The sequence below is a fragment of the Diceros bicornis genome, chromosome 16 (genome assembly GCF_020826845.1).
Source record: "Diceros bicornis minor isolate mBicDic1 chromosome 16, mDicBic1.mat.cur, whole genome shotgun sequence".
Classification (NCBI taxonomy): domain Eukaryota; kingdom Metazoa; phylum Chordata; class Mammalia; order Perissodactyla; family Rhinocerotidae; genus Diceros; species Diceros bicornis.
This window is the reverse complement of record NC_080755.1, coordinates 3,446,358-3,463,302: the sequence shown is the minus strand read 5'-3', so window position 1 is coordinate 3,463,302 and position 16,945 is coordinate 3,446,358. Positions and strand designations below refer to the sequence as shown.

Below are 16,945 nucleotides of genomic sequence, written 5' to 3'. Positions count from 1 at the left end.
TCTTTGGATAAATATCCAGAGGTAGAACAGCTGGATCTTATGGTATTTTTATTTTTAATTTTTTGAGAAATCTCCATCCTTTTTTCCATAGTGGCTGCACCAGTTTGCGTTCCCACCAGCAATGTATGAGGGTTCCCTTTTCTTACATCCTCTCCAACACTTATTATTTCTTTCCTTTTTAATAATAGCCATTCTGATGGGTGTGAGGTGATATCTCATTGTAGTTTTGATTTGCATTTCCCTAATAATTAGTGATGTTGAATATCTTTCATGTGCCTGTTGGCCATCTGCATAACTTCTTTGGAAAAATGTCTTTTCATATCCTCTGCCCATGTTTTGATCAGGTTGTTCATTTATTTGTTGTGGAGTGGTATGAGTTCTTTATATATTTTGAAAATTAGCCCCTTGTCAGACATATGATTTGCAAATATTTTCTCCCAGTTGGTAGGTTGTCTTTTCATTTTGTTAACAGTTTCCTTTGCTGTGCAGAAACTTTTTAGTCTGATGTAGTCCCACTTGCTTATTTTTTCTTTTGTTTCCCTTGCCTGACAAGAGACAAAGGCAGACATTATATAAGGATAAAAGGGACATTCCACCAAGAAGATATAACACATTAATATACATGTACCTAACACAGGGGCAACAAACTATAGAAAGCAACTATTAACAGACTTAAAGGAAGAAATTGACAGCAACACAATAATTGTAGGGGACTTCAACACCCCACTCACATCAATGGATTGATCATCCACACAGAAAGTCAACAAGGAAACAGTGGCCTTAAATGAAACAACAGACCAGATGGTCTTAATAGATATATAGAGAAAATTTCATCCCAAAACAGCAGAATACACATTCTTGTCAAGTTCACATGGAACATTCTCAAAAATAGACATATGTTTGGAAACAAAGTAAGCCTCAGTAATTCTAAGAACACTGAAATCATATCATGCATTTTTCTGACCACAATTGTATGAAACTAGAAATCAACTACAAGAAAAAGTTGGAAAAGTCACAAATATTTGGACACTAAACAACATGCTACTGAACAACTATTGGATCAATGAATAAATCAAAGGAGAAATCAAAATATACCTAGAGACAAATGAAAATGAAAAACAACATATGAAAACTTATGGGATGCAGCAAAAGCAGTACTAAGAGTGAAATTTATAGCAATACAAGCCTACCTCAAGGAACGAGAAAAAGTCCAAATAAACAATCTAACACTGTACCGAAAAGAACTAGAAAAAGAAGAATAAACAAAGCCTAAAGTCAGTAGAATGACAGAAATAACAAAAATCAGAACAGAAATAGATGAAAGAGAGGCTAGAAAAAGAATAGAAACGTTCAATGAAACTAAGAGCTGTTTCTTTGAGAAGATGTCTCTTTCTTTAGAGGTAGAGATGGCGTATGGGCAGAGATTATAAGATCAGAAAATCCAGACACTCAATCGGAGAACTCCCTGAACTTTAAGCAGCTTTTAACCAACTTTTCAGCATCTTTAATACATTCGAATATGCTGTCCCTTTAACATCTGTTTGAATACGTATGGCAAAGTCAAAGGACAACCTATATGAGGCACCACAGGATAATAATAGCTTCCCTGCCTTCAACAACAAAAGGTCCAGGAAACTGACTTGTCTTGGGTCCACGTTGGGAACTGTTTGGCAGAAATATAGTGAAAAAGTAAATAAACCAGACAAGAATAAAAGAATTGGACAGGGATCTGCTGGCAAAGAAAACTTTTCCCAGCTACAGACCAATAGAATCTGGACAGAATGAGAAGGCTCATAACTACACCTGGCACTGGGGAGTAAAGTGGAAATCTCACAGAGGGGGCCACTTTGAGGCCTATAAACACCTTGCAAAACTACTCATTAGGATTTCAGAACAACAACATGTTTAGGATGTGTGGGTTCAATATATGCATGTCCCGGGTTCTCCTCGTGATATTTTCCTTACCTATATGTATATTTCACTAAACCTTTGTGGATTATAAAGCAAAGTGAAGAGAATAACTGTGTGGCAGAGGTAAAGAGCAAATTAAAAACAAAAAACATACTGTAGTTATCGTGTTGGGACTATAAAGTAAACTGAATTAACTGATGGACAAGAGATGCTCTTTCTGTAATTTTTTTAACAAATTAAGAAATTCATAAAATATTCTTCAGCATTGACGGTAATACACAACGCATAGATCAGTTAGTTCAAGCTTTACCTCCAGGGACAGTCATTGACCCTTATAGAGAATTCAGATTCCAGGGGTCAGCTAGTCTTGTATCAGAAAGTGTCACATTTCAGACCTGGCTGTGCGTTTCAGCTATTCACGTCTCTTTAAGCTAGTCATATCTTGATAAGCACCACAGGCTTTGCTACTTAGCTTACTGAATATCAGAAATAGCTTTTCACTGGTGAAATGAGTGGTTCATTTAATTAGCATGAATTTAGAAATGAGCTCTAATTGGTGAAACTGAAGGGATTCCATTTATGTGGATTGGCCAAAACATCAGAGAATATCCTCATACTTGGAGGAAAAAGGTAAGACTTGGGCAAAGGAGGATGTCAGGCATGATGTCCTGACAGTGCTGCGCCAGCTGCTGGTTTAGGAAAATGTCTCCCTGCCTGTTGCCAGCCATTAGGCACAAGATCCTGCCTCCTTCATATCTGTATCATGTGAATCTTTCGTGGAAGTTGTAGCCGGGCATCTATCCGGGTAGCAAGCTGCACATCCCCTGATGAAGGGACTCTTGCCTAGAGCACTTCATCATCCTAAATACAATGCCACTCAGTCTTGGACTTAGCTGGCTCCATATAAAACAGGCGGCACCAACAGCCAAAGGGATAAATGGTTTCACTTAGGATTCCACGTTCACCCCAATACAATGTATGCTATAAGCACTCTATACAACCCCATGTAAACTATATATATATGGAAAGTTTAGTTGGTCCTCCAGGCTTTCAGCCACACCCGAGGACTCTCACACATTACAGTGCTGTGATGTAATCTCAAAACCTCTCCTTCACCGCATGGCTCCAGTAGCAGAAAATAAGGAAAACACAATTTCTTTCATGGCTTTTTAGTGTCTACAGATGCCATCTCTTCAACCAGACTATCACTTATATTTTTCTACATGCCTCCTGTCCATCCCCCAAATTCGTCTCTCCCTGTTTCCTGAGTCAAGCTCCACTCCACTAGAAGGCCCTCCCTGGTCTTCCCCTCACAGAGTCTCATCAATCACTAAAGTCGGGTTGAAGCCCCAGCTCACCTGGACCACTCTGGAATCAGCACACAGACACGGCACACCTGCACCCCTCATTTTGACAATAGGGTTGTGCTGTCTGGAAGGGTGGCGGCTTAACACTTTCCTGAGTGTATCTCATCTTTCCTCAAATGCACTGAGAGCCTCCTCAGCACGAGAAGTGTACACACTTGTCCTGTCAATCCCCCCACTCTTGACAATGTCATGATGACTGCATAACAGCCACTTAATATCTATTGAATGAACATGCTTGTCAGGTAGAAAAATAAAGGAGATGGCTTGTCAATAAGAGCAGCAGCTGTAGCTGGTAATCTCATTTTCCTCATTTGCTTAACAAGATACCAAAAGATACCCACAAACTTTGTGGGTTTCATTAGAAAAACCAAGGTAGCAAGTTATCAGTTATATCGAAACATAATGGCAATTACAGAAGATAAGGAAAAATACTGAGTAGAAAAAACCTTGGATATCATCAATACTGGCGCCCAGACAGATCTCCTAACTTTACAAAGCCTCAGCGTTCTCATCAGGAAATCAGGAATAATACCCACCCCGGCCCTGTTCACAGGGCTGGTGTGAGGCAGGAGCAAACGCTATGCGGAAAAAGCTAAGACAATGACAGATGTTATTCAGAAATAACACACCAGGGGTACCACTCGTTTTGACATTTTAAAAATCTATGTTTAGTTAGAATAATCACACATTATTTCCTGTGTTTAAAAAATTCTCTTCGGAGGAATTCAAAGTCATCACCATATGTCCATATCAAGGCCTCTCCAGAACCAGTGCTGAATCTTTGCTTTATTGTGAGAAGCTAGTTGAGCAAACTTGAGTCTCCAGAGCTTTCTTGGCATTTGTGCTGATTGTCGCTGTTTTGCATTCAATTAATAACTTTGTTGTGGCATTTCCTCGACCATCGAGGCATGTCTTTTTCTCTGCTGTATTTCTGTTTAGCATTTCAGAAATGTAGTTATTTTCCAAGTAGGGTTATAAGCTCCTTCCTCCAGGCACCATATGGTATGACCCCTGTTTTCCCCAGGATATTACATATTCTATATACATAACAGACACACAATGAGTACTAAGGAACTGATAAATAAATGGCAAGCAATAGGATATATTGGAGCACATGAGGAAGCCGTTTAGGGTAAAAGTAATTCGGCTGGAGTTTGTGTTTCCAAAATGGCTTGTCGCCTGCATTGTGTATCTGCTTTGCCATGTCCCAAAGAGAAGAGTAAATGCCCTTAAGATAAGGATGCAACTTCCCCCTCATTGGCATTACCTTAAGGATGAGCATTTCTCCCTAAGCTAGGATTTGGTTGTTGCAGTCATCCTGTTACCACCCAGTTCGAGACAACAGACCTGACAACAGCCAAGCCCATCGAGACAGCAGACCTGCTCCCCACTGTGTCCGTCAATAGCTATTCTGGCAGGGCAATCTGACAGGGCGATCTTGTTGCTACAGTAAAAGGGACATTACAATCCTATATGATACATGCTCTTTGAAGATATATAACTGCTCTCTACATCCCACTTCTTTGGTGCCCTTCCTTCCTTATGGAAGGAAGGCCCAGGGCCATGGTCCTCAAAAGTTGGCTCATAATAAACTCACCCCAATTTTGATTTATGGATTGATTATGGATTATTTATGTAGACATTTGTTGGTGTAGTTATGGCAGGATTTCAGAGAAACCTACCAGAGACCACCTGGAATCCACACTGAACTGGCATTGGGTACCAGTAGGGGCCCATTTTGCCTCCCAGATCACTGCATTCTTCAGGTGACCCCGGTGAATTCTCTTGAAACCCGGACCTCCTTATTGTAAGTCAACAGTTCAGAGTTTATTTGAGCTGTTTTCAAGGCTTAAGGCTAGGTATCTTAAGGGGGTACTGGTACATTCCCTAGGTCAGAGGAACCTAGGGTGGAATTCCAAGGAAACAGAAACCCAGGGGGAATTTCCTTGACCAGGGAAGAGTAGGGGGCACTTTTGGAGTGAATGGGGCAGGCTGACCTTTTTAATTTGGCTTAAAATTGGAAAGAATTGTGTTTATAAGGTCTGAACAAAACTGCTTGATAGAGAAATGAGACACTGAATCTGTTCAGCTCTGAAAAAAAGGGACATTGCTCCTCCCAGCCTTTTGGGCATTCTCAGACCTGAAGCTGTAAAACTGCTAGAAGAAAACACAGGGAAGAGGCTCCTCGACATTGGTCTTGGCAATGATTTTGTGGATATCCCACCAAAACCACAAACAACACAAAAAAAGTCAACAAATGGGACTACATCAAACTTAAAAGCTTCTGCCCAGCAAAAGAAACAACCAACAAAATCAAAAGGCTGGGAGAAAAATTTTACAAACCATGTATTAGATAAGGGGTTAAATATCCAAAATTTATGAAACACTTATACAACCCATAACAAAATTTGTAAAGAACTCATACAACCCAACAACAAAAAAGTAATCCAATCAAAAAATGGGCAAAGGACTAAGTAGACATTTGTCCCAAGAAGACATCCAAATGGCCAACACATACATGAGGAGATCAACGTCACTAATCATCAGGGAAATGCAAATCAAAACCACATAGAGCTATCATCTCACACCTGTAATGATGGTGATCATCAAAGAGACAAGAGATAATAAGTGTCAGCAAGGATGTGAAGAAAAAGGAATGCTTGTGCGTTGTTCATGGGAATTTAAATTGGTGCGCCCACTATGGAAAAGACAGTGGAGGTTCCTGAAAAAATTAAAAACAGATACACTTCAGTGTATTTATCCGAAGAAAATGAAAACACTAACTTGAAATGATATATGCACTCTTGTGATTATTACAGCATTATTTATATGATATGGAAACAACCTAAATGTCCATCAATATATGAGTGGACAAAGAAAATGTGGTATGGGCCAGCCCGGTGGCGTAGTGGTCAAGTGCGTGTGCTCTGCTGTGGTGGCCCGGGGTTCGGATCCTGGGTGCTCACTGCCTCACCGCTTGTCAGGCCATGTTGTGATGGAGTCCCATTTAAAGTGGAGGAAGATGGGCATGGATGTTAGCCCAGGGCCAGTCTTCCTCAGCAAAAAGAGGATTGGCACATGTTAGCTGATCTTCCTCACAAAAAAAAAAAAGGAAAGAAAATGTGGTACATATTTACAATGGAATATTATTCAGCCATAAAAAAGAAAAAAATCTTGCCATTTGCAATGTCATGGATGGACCTTGAGGTCATTATGCTAAGTGAAATAACTGAGACAGAGAAAGACAAATACCATTTGATCTCAGTTATACATACAATCTGGCTCTGCACTTTCTCGCCAAACTGCCACTGGCAGGCCAAATTGAGTACTGGTTTTCTTTAGTGAATCCGAGGGAGTGCCTCTCAGAAAAGGCTTTTAACTGCAGTGTGTCTTGGAAGTTATGTGTGAGACAGCCTTAATTCCTAGAGCTGAGGGAGGTTCAGCACAGTCTCTGTTTTAGGAATGGAAGACAGAGATAGTTTGGCTCAGCTCTAGGAACAAGCCTGTAAGGGATCAGCAGTCTTCTTGCCAAACTGCCACCCCCAGGCCTAGTGGAAAACGGGCGTTCTTTAGTGAATCCGAGGGCAAGCCTCTTGGAACAGGCTTGTAACTGCAGTGTGTCTTGGAAGTTATGTGTGAGAGAGCCTTAATTCCTAGAGCTGAGAGAGGTTCAGCACAGTCTCAGTTCCAGGAATGGAAGACAGGGATAGTTTGGCTCGGCTCTAGGGACAAGCCTCTAAGGGCTCTGCAGTTTCTTGCCAAACTGCCACTGGCAGTCCGAGTAGAGAATGGGTGCTCTTTACTGAATCCGAGGGCATGCCTCTTGGAAAGGCTTGTCACTACACTGTGTTTTTGGAGGTGATGTGTGAGAGAGCCTTAACATGTAGAGCTGAGGGAGGTTCTTCACCGTCTCAGATCCAGAAATGGAAGACAAGGATAGTTTGGCTTGGCTCCAGGGACAAGCCTCTAAGGGCTCTGCAGTCTTCTTGCAAAACTGCCACTGGAAGGCCGAGTAGAGAACGGGTGTTCTTTAGTAAATCCAAGGGCATGCCTCTCGGACCAGGCTTGTAACTGCCGTGGGTCATGGAAGTTATGTGCGAGAGAACCTTAAGACCTAGACTGAGGCAGGCTCTGCACAGACTCAGTTTCAACAATGGAAGACAGGGATAGTTTGGCTCAGCTCTAGGAACAAGTCTGTAAGTGCTCTGCAGTTTCTTGCCAAACTGCCACTGCCAGGCTGAGTGGAAAACGGGCGTTCTTTACTGAATCTGAGGGCGTGCCTCTCGGAAAAGGCTTGTAACTGCAGTATTAGTGGTGGCTGTGTGCCTTGGCAGTTCTGGTGAATGGCTGAAATTCAGTGTTCAGATTATTCAATGCCATGATTTGGGATGTTCAAACAGAAATGGAGCCCCCTGTTCTGTGCCCAGATGGGAATTTATAGAGATATCATGAAGAGAAGTTCAAATTCAGTTGATTTTCTACATACCAACAAATAATTGGAATATGAAACAATATCATTAACAACACACACATATACACAAAGAAATCTTCAAGTGTAAATCCAATAAAATATTTACAGATATCTGTGGAAAAAAAATATGAGACACTCTTAAAAGCAATAAAGGAAAAAAATAAATCTATTGAGATATATTCCTTGCTCATGATTAAAAGTCACAATATTAAGATATCAATTCTTAAATTGATCTAAAGATCCAGTGCAATTCCAATAAAAATCTCAACAAGCTATTTTGTAGATATTGACCAACTCATTTGAAACCTTGAGTAGTCTAGACAATCCTGATGAAGAACAAATTGTTGAACTCACACTTCTCAATTTCAAGATTAATTACAAAGTCAAGAGACTGTGATATTTTACAATGCTACAATAATCAAGAGACCATGATATTTTAAAATGAACAGACACAGAGGGAAATGAAAAAGCATGGAAAGTCCACACATAGACCTCTGCAAATACAGAAAACTTGATCTTGGTCAAGACAATAAATGCACTCCCACATAAAAAATAATAGTTTTTAGTCTTTAGTCTTTTAGTCTCTAGTCATCATCAACCATGGTGATGGTACAAAAGGATGACCCTATGGAAATAAATGAACAAAGACACAAACTTTGCACCTTAGACATAAATTTACTCAAAATCACTCATCAACTTAAATATAAAGTGCAAAACTGTAAAAATCATACTGGGAAACAAGAGAAAATCTTCATGATTTATAGTTTGATGATTAGTTCTCATATACAACACAAAAAGCACAATCCATGAAGAAAACAATTGATCATGTGGACTTGGTTAAATTTAAACTCTCCAATCTGGGAAAGACAGCATTCACAGAGTGGAAATACAAACTCCTGACTAGGATAATACATTTGTAAAACACATATCTGCAGAAAGACTTGCATACAAAATATTCAAAGAACCAGTCAAATGCTACAACAAGAAAACAAACTCCCCAAATTAAAATAAATAGACCAAAATATGAATAGACAAGTTACCAAAAATATATATATACATGGGAAATAAGCAAATATAAATTGTTCAACAACAAGGAATTATTGGAAAATAAAATGCATTGTGCATTACGAAAAAGCAAATTAAAACACCAATGAGATACTCCACTCTTCTAGTAGAATAGCTAAAAACCAAAAACTGACAATACAAATTACTGGTGAGGATGTGGGACAATAGGAAATCTCATTCATTGCTGATGGGAATACACACAGTACAACCTCTTAAGAAGACATCTTGCTAATTCTTGTAAAGCTAAGCATAGTGTCGCTATATGGTACACCAATTGTGCAGCAGTGTATTTCTCCAACTACCATGAAAATATACATCCACACACAGACCCCTAAGAACATCTAAAAAGCAGCTTTATTCACAATGGCCAAAACCTAGAAGGAACCAAGATGTCCTTTAACAGGTGAATGACATCCAAGTGTGGGACACTGGTTGAAGACACTTGAGGCACACATGGGCTACAGGCACAGGGTAGGGAAACACACGAGTTTGGACAAGGGCTAGAGGAACAGTAAATGAAAACACTGGTTGTCTAGATGGGCTGGAGGCACAGAGAATGTAGACAAACACGAGCTGGCATGGGCTGAAGCACAGCAGAGAGGCACACTCAAGGATGGAAAGGGATGCAGACACATAGAGTGAGAGACACATGTGAGGTCTGGTATCAAATGTGGGCACAGGAGATAGAGACACTCGAGGAAAGATACGTGCTGCAGGTACGTGAGAGAATGACACTAGTTGTCTGACATGGGTTTTAGAGAGGGGGGATGGAGACACATATGGGTTGGCTTGGTCTACAGGAACAAGAAATGGAGACTTTTGAGAGGTGGTATGGACAGAGGGGAGAGAAAACCTTGACAGCACAAAAGGGCAGACATGGGCTGCAGTCATATGAGATGGTGACACTGGACAGAAGATATGAGCTTCAAGTAGAAGTATGGAGACACACAAAGGCTGGCATGGTTGCAGGCTCATGGGCTGGAGACCCTATGGGGCAGACATGGCTTGCAGCAAAGAGTTTAGAAATACACTAGAGAAGACAAGAGATACCAGCTACATCTGTGCTTAGAAGGCAATGGTGTGTAGCCTTAAATTAATGTATGAGTATGGAAGAAAGACAGGAAATCGATAATCTCAGCTTCTGTGTCAAGAATTAAAAGAGAATCACACTGGAAAAAATACAGAATGGAAACAATAATAAAGATAAGAATCAATGAAATAGAAAAATACTAAAGAAACAAATCAGGCTAAAAGTTATTTTTAAAATATTAATAAAGTTAATAAACCACTAGCAAAACTGATTAAGGAAAAGAAAAAGAAATGAAACACAAATGTTAGACATCAAATAAGAAGTATTCTCTACAGAGTGCTTAGATCTTAACGAGATACACCATTTTGTGAAATACTTAGAACTACAAATTAGACAACAAAGGTCAAAATTCACTTTATAAAAAACTGATATACTGAAACTGACACAAAAAATAACATAAAATAGGAAAACTCACATAGCTACTAAATAAATTGAATTGTTAGAACGTCAAGCCAACTAATCAACAAAAACAACAAACACTTTCCACAAGCAAAACTCTAGGTCTGGGATTATTAACTATTCCAGACAATAGAGAGAGGAAGGAAGGAAAGGTTCAGATTACAGATTAGACTGAACACAAAACTAATAGAGATTTTATTCACATTGAATACGGTACAAAGATGATTCTTTACCACACAGGACCTCTGAAGTCATCTTTCCACTATACTACCCAATAAATTGAACCTAGAGAAGAACTGGTGGAAAAAAGCACAACACTTATTAAATATTTTTAACACAGTAAAGAAACTGAGGTTATCTAAACTGAAGAGGAAAATGCTAACAGGTGACAATTACCATCTTCAATGTATGAGGAAGTCCAGAGAAGGATAAACTTAAAAAGTAGATATAAACAGAAAATTATTTAACTAAACACAACGAAAGATTTTTTTATATGGCAACGTAATATAGCAATCAACCAATCAATAAAAAACAATTAATTAATGTATATCATTGATTAGAGATATTAATAATCAACAGAACTGGTTTCTGGAGGTTGTGGAGTCTTTGTCCCTGGAAACTTCTCAGAAACAAACATTAAGCCATTTGTCCTGGATAGATTTTAGACCTTCTCCTGCTGGGGCTCAAGACCCCTTCAAGTTTCTTCTGTAATTTTAAACTACTGCTAAATTAAATGAGAGAAGGCATGGTGAGGTCAAATATGAGTGTTCTCTGAGGAGTTCCTTAGAGGAGTGGTGGAAAAACAGTCAACACATCTGGGATGCCGTAGGGTTCTGAGAAGCAGAGCAATAAAAGTATGTAAAGGGCTTGAGACATATTAGGACCTCAGTAAATAACCATTGTTATCAGTAATAATTCATTTCCAATAGTGTAGATAAAGTTGGCTATTCTGTCAAAAAAAATCTTACTCAAAAATGTCTTAATTGACTGAGGATTAAATAATCAAAGCTAGCTTTGTTTTTAATATTCTTTCCTAGCCAGTTAGGGGTCGAGGGAAGCAAGCAAAGGAATTGGGTGACACTTAGGAGAGTCACAAACCTTGAACTCAGACTAATGTTTGCTTTAGCCCCTGAAAATTCAGGAGCCTCTAGATCCAAGTGCCAACACATTCAAGTTGTTGGTGAATCTTGATGAAGATTTTGATACTTTTGGCTGTCTGCTCAAGCAAAGCATCCTTTGAAACCTAGGGTTTCTAAGCCATTGATTCTCAATATGTGGCTAGTCAGCAGTATTACCTGGGAAATGATCAGAGATGTAAATTCTCGGGTCCGCCATCCTACTGGATCACAAACTCTGGGATGGGCTCAGCGTTCTGTGTTGTAGGGGACCTCCACACGGTTCTAATGCACACTGGAGTTCGAGAACCACTGTCTTAGGGGAAGCCAGTCCTATGTACAACATAGGGTTAGCAAGGATTCCTCTTTCACGAGGGCTTCTCCTGAGGCCCCATGGCCAAAATAAGGATTCTTCTTTATGGCCATAGGAAGAACTATCGGCTCAACTCCAGGCAGCCATCTTCAGGAATTTTTCCAATATGACCAGGAGCTCTGAAATTTGGATTCAGAAAAGAAAAAATATAAAAATTTGGTTTAAAGTTCAAGAAATTTTCCTCCTTCAGATTGAGGGTGGATAAGTAGCTGAAATAGAGAAATTTTTCCCAGAACACTGATCTATCAGTTCTTGATGGAAACCACTGAGTTCCTTCAGTGGAACTAAACAATGACCAGGAAGGTTATGGTTAGTCTGATGTGTTAGAGGAGAAAGAAGCACAAAGATAAAGAAAAAAAACAAAAACAAAAACAAACAGGAGAGAGGAAGAATGAGGAAGGGAAATAGACACAGTGACCATCAGTCAGAGGTGGTGAGAGGAGGGGAAAGGAAGAGAAGATGTAGAGGGAGAGAAGCAGCTGCCACTCAGTAGGAAACATACCTGTGGACACTGTGCACGTGTGGCTTTCATAGAAAGGTGTAAGGATTCTAAAAAGCAAAGAAAATAAAAACAAATCCATCCAATTTAGTAATTTGTCCTAAATGATCAGGTCTGATCACTCTGATGTCTACCTTCTCCTTTATTTCATTCATGTCTCATATTCTATGTCCTGCCCTTGTCTAAGGCTTCAGAAACACACCACAATTCAAACTGTCACATGGTGAACTGTTTAAATCATTTCAACTTCTTCTTCCTTGCCCTACTGCACAAAACAGATGCCCTACAGTGTTAGCTCACCTTTCGGTGCCTTTCAAAAAAATTTTAAAAAACTTTATTCTTAAAAGTACAGTTTTAGATTTACAGATAATTGAACAGATAGTACATAGAGCTCCATACACCCACCACACTGCCTCTCCCCTCTCTCCCAAGTGCCATCTCCCGTGTTATTAACACCTTGCATCAGTGTGCCATGTTTATTATAATGAATGAACAATATTGAAACTTTGTTATGAACTACAGTCCCTAGATTAAGGGTCACCCTTTGTGTTGTACAGTTCCATGGGTTTTGACACACATATAGTGACATGTAGCCACCATTATGTACAGAACAGTCTCACCACCCTAAAAATCCTCTGAGCATCAGATTAGCTCTTAGTGGCTTTTTAAAATATTAACAGTTGTCAGAATAACATCAATTTTTATGATGAAATATGTTCCACAGGTGCTAAGTTTTGTTAGTCTCACTATTATGATCACTATTAGAAATAATGAAAAAAATGAACCCTATATAATTAGCAAAAATCACAGAATTTTAAAGATAAAAAAGATCTGGAAGATTAGGAAATCCCACGTTCTTCAAGACCCTGCCCTCCAGTCTCTCAGCTTTCTGTGTCATTTATCTGCCGACTCCGCTGAGGAGAAAGAAAGAAATCGATAAAGAAAAACAAAGCAAAAAACAAATTTTGGTTCTAAGTAGTTCTCTTGAGCCAAATTTAATCAAGCATGGATTCTTTTTTATTGCCTATTTGCATCAGGAACATAATTACTACCTAGAGCCTAATTTGAGAATATTCATTAGAAATGAAAGATGTCATATCTAAGAACAGAATGGAATTCACTGAGGCTTTATTCTTGGGATATTTGTCGGATTAAGTCAGGACACGCTGTGAGAGTAATAAATAAGTTCTGTATATTTTTCTTCTCTAAGACCATGGATTTCAGCCACACTTTATACCCATGTACTTTGCAACAAGGAAAAACAATTAAACACTGACCTTGAATATTTTGCCCTCAGATTCATTAGTCTTCAAAGTATAAATTGAGCAATTTTATCTAGATGAGTGAAAGACTATGGAGACTTCTAGAATGTCACGTTAGGTCCTTTACAAGTGAAGAATTGACTTTATAAAACATTTCTATTCCTTCTCGTACCTTGACAATAGTGCTACTGTGACTCTGTTTTAAAGAGGATAATGGCATGTTTTACTTTGATTTGCACCTTTTTGTTTTAAGTACATTTACTTAATATTTCTCAGTCTCTTGAAAACTTTTGTCATTAATTAAGCTCAACCTTCATTTAAATCACCAGACCTATTTGATGAAGGCGACATGAGTATTTACTTGCAAACTCCTCAGAAAATTACTAATTTAACCTTACTTCAGATGATCCATTGTAGAACTCAAACTGGATTTCCCAGGCCCCTCAGAACGGCTCATAACTGTGTGTTTGTACATTTCTCTGGGAAGATATTATCTAAGGGTAATTGTTCTTCCCAAAAGCTTTCTTTACCTCAAACAGCAATACTTTCAAAGTTTTAATAAAAATGTGGCCAATTTGGTGAAAACCAAGTGACTTGTTTGTTTTAGCATGCGAATGAGATTAAGAAAATAAGTATTTTAACTATTGTTATTGATTATAAAAATCAGAAATTAAGAAAACAAACTTCTTTGTCCAAAGACATTTCTGCAAGTGAAATCGTCTGAAAAACTGACAGCTAGCCTCCCGTTTTAACCACTAAACCATAAGAAATGTAATATCATGGGCAAACATTTGAGCATTGTCACCTGCAGGAGTCCCCAACGCTGTCGCCCCATCACGGGCACAGATCAGGGGAAGGAGCCGGCACAGGGGAGACAGCTGTGCCCTCAGCGTCCTTCCTTCCTGGATCAGAACTCAGTCCTAGCTGCTCGCTGTCTAGTCTTCTGGGGAAGCAGAGAATTCTTCTGGGGACACGACACATCAGGTGTTAAGGATGTCATCTTTCTTTATTAAACAAATGTTAGATCGTGTAACGTGCTTCTCAGGACAGGAGGAGCCGCCTCAAGGGAAGGCAGATCTTCTCCAGGAGCTGATGGTCATCCAGGGAGAGCAGAGTCAAGGGCTGCAGAGTGCCAGCCCGCTCCCGCTCTCCGTCTCAGGGACACCTCGATCCCCACACCCCCACCCCACTCCCGGTGCCCCCAGCGGTTCCCATTGTAGCCTTGGAGGCCCGCGCATGCGCAGGGCTGGCGCTCAGAGCGGTAGAGGGGATGGCGAGCTCGAGAGTGCAGGGGCGCGTGCACTGGAGGCGGGGCCCCTGGTGCGGAGGTGGCTGCCTCGGAGGTTTGTGTGGGGGGATTGGTGGTTTCTGGATCCTTCCTCCAGGATTTTCAGCGCTGGGGAGCTCTCCTTTCTGCAGTGTGGAGGAGCGCTGGGCAGGAGGCAGCGCTGAGGTAGGTGGCGGGCGGCGGGCTCGGGGTGGAGATCTCCGCCGCAGATGGCGGGAGCGTGCGGGGGGTCGGTGGATGGGGCCGGGGGCCGGGGCTGCTGGCGGGCTGCCCCAGGCGGGGGAGCCCAACTCCGTCCCTTGGAGGAGCAGAGGAGCTCCACCTGGCTGGCCGGTCCCTCTGCCTTGGCGGGGCCCCACCCCGGCGGGGCCTCCTGCCCACCCAGCGGAGGTGCAGGGGGCGGCAGGGAGTCGCCTGCCCTCTGTGCGCGCCCTTGAGTTGGTGCCCCCGGGGGCCCCGTCTAGGCCAGGTCTCGACATCCCCGGGTGAACACTTTCCTTCAGAAGATGGACTGTGGTCAGCGCTCCTCTGCCTGACTCCTCTCAGGCTCTTCACTCCTCATTGCGTTCTTTAAACAAATAAACATTGCTACTTTCTTGGGACCACTTTTACAGAAAAGCCTAATCCCATTAATGGTTTCTGATAATTGACTCTATATTTGCAAGGGGAACTTTGAAGCCTGTGAATTGTTGTAAACTGCATTTAATGAAAGGAGCTTTAAACAGTCTTTGGTGCAAATTATGTAGCTTCCTAATAATAACTCACCTTCTGTTAACATAGACTGATGACTGATCAATTGATGATTGACATAATGTGTACGGAATTTTGGTTTCAGTGGAAAGGTTTTTCTTGGCAGTTGGTGTTAAAATTAAAATCAGATAAGGAGGAGGTTTTTAGAAGTAGTATGTAGTGTGTGTTTTGTCTCCATACTCATTTAGAATTGTAAGAATTTAGATTTGGAAAGCTCATAGAACAAGAATTTTCAAATTTTGATTTGACTGAGAGGGTGAAAGGTTAAAAGGCCAAATACGGTAGGATTTCATTTATATGATATTCTAGAAAAGATAAACCATAGGGAAAGACAACAGATCGTTAGGTGCCATTAGTTTTAATATTTAATCATTTAGTTTATAGTTTAATCATTAGTTTTAATATTTCTGATTAAAAAATACATTTTATTGATAGCATCCTAATTATACTTTTGGATGATACCAGAATTTAACAACCTATTAAATTCTGCAGTAGGAACAAATAACATCTTGGTTATTGGTGTCTTTGAAGTGTAAGTATTGTTGGTAATGAATCTAAATAAGCATTTTTGGATTTTGAACTACTGATTTTTTTACTAGATCCTGTTGGACATGGCATATTACAAGTTTCAAAAGGCTCTTTAAATTATTGTAGCAGGCTGAAGCTATTAAATTGTAATGTAAGATCTTTATAGATGAAACAGACAAAAATACAAAAAGCCTTTCATCATTTTATCTTTGTTAAAAAATGAAGTAGATCTTACCATTATACATGAATGACTTTTGGCTAGACAGACCTGAACTTGACAAGATGGACTCATTAGTATGGTGAATTTGTTTTGGAATGTTAAAATGGGAGAGGACATATGTTTTACCTGAGGGTGACCCAAGTCAATATGGTAGGTTTCACTGTTTATACGCTCTTTCTGAGTTACGATCTTGATTAAACAGCTTGTCATAGACATACCAAGAAATTTGGGCCAGTTTATGTATCAATATTTTAAGATATCCTATTTCCCTGATAGTTTCTAATTTCAGGGTGTCTGGGAAAAACAGTTTCTGAACATAGGTACTTTGGAATATAATTTTTGATTGTTGACTTATTGAAGCATAGAATTGTAGAGTTGGAAGTAATTTTAGTTGTTGTAGAGCCTAAACTCTTCATTTTCTAGGAAATGGAAAATGAGGTTTCTCGAGTTAAGTCGTCCATAGTCTGACTGCTCCTTAGTGGCAGAGTTGGAACTATATGCTCAGATGCTTGTCTCCAGATTCCTAGTACAGTGCTGTCTGTGCTACGTACTATTAAGTAGACAAACCGGTGAGTTACCTTCCCAGATCATATGTGTAGCCAGCAGG

At 40.0% G+C, this 16,945-nt stretch overlaps 2 long non-coding RNA genes across 2 annotated transcripts in view; one reads left to right on the top strand and one right to left on the bottom strand.

The window, feature by feature from the left end:
- Nucleotides 1–474: 474 nt before the first annotated feature.
- LOC131415234 (uncharacterized) lies at nucleotides 475–14,441 on the bottom strand. The gene is made up of 3 exons (XR_009222379.1): nucleotides 14,358–14,441; nucleotides 12,294–12,340; nucleotides 475–545 (listed from the first exon to the last, which is right to left on the bottom strand). It is a non-coding gene; the product is annotated as an uncharacterized LOC131415234 (long non-coding RNA).
- Nucleotides 14,442–14,848: 407 nt separating this feature from the next.
- Nucleotides 14,849–16,945, top strand: part of LOC131415228 (uncharacterized) — a 48,797-nt gene continuing 46,700 nt past the window's right edge. Inside the window, exon 1 of the long non-coding RNA XR_009222373.1 lies at nucleotides 14,849–15,005. This is a non-coding gene — a long non-coding RNA (uncharacterized LOC131415228). The remainder of the gene's footprint in view (nucleotides 15,006–16,945) is intronic.